Source organism: Etheostoma spectabile, chromosome 16 (assembly GCF_008692095.1).
Source record: "Etheostoma spectabile isolate EspeVRDwgs_2016 chromosome 16, UIUC_Espe_1.0, whole genome shotgun sequence".
NCBI lineage: Eukaryota > Metazoa > Chordata > Actinopteri > Perciformes > Percidae > Etheostoma > Etheostoma spectabile.
Genome location: NC_045748.1, coordinates 394,094 through 394,447, shown reverse-complemented (window position 1 = coordinate 394,447; position 354 = coordinate 394,094). Strand labels below are relative to the sequence as shown.

Below are 354 nucleotides of genomic sequence, written 5' to 3'. Positions count from 1 at the left end.
ATTACCTTTTGGATCAATTTAAAACAGTAAACTTTCAGTAGGAATGATGAATCAGGGAAGAAGCTCAATAAGCCAAGGAATAACATCTTAGAAATTTGTCTTAGGTTTTATTAGCATATGGTAAAATAAATCAGCTTTTTTTGCAAAGTACTCCTGCACAAGGAAATACTGAACATTTTGATTTGGACTGAAAGACGATTCCTTCACGTGCCTGTGTCTGGGCCATGTCTGACCTGTTGAAGGAGCATATAGAATTTGTGTCAGACATTTGATTTACAAATTACACCCTGAGGGGTAAGAAAACGTGTATGTTTAAAAATAATCAAAAATAGAATTCTGCCTTGCCAAACGTTG

The 354-nt window shown here is 35.0% G+C and overlaps 1 protein-coding gene across 1 annotated transcript in view; it reads left to right on the top strand.

Annotated features, from left to right (window-relative positions):
* npr2 (natriuretic peptide receptor 2) overlaps positions 1–354 on the top strand; it is a 102,899-nt gene that overhangs the window by 46,489 nt on the left and 56,056 nt on the right. The gene's annotated exons all lie outside the window — the stretch shown is intronic.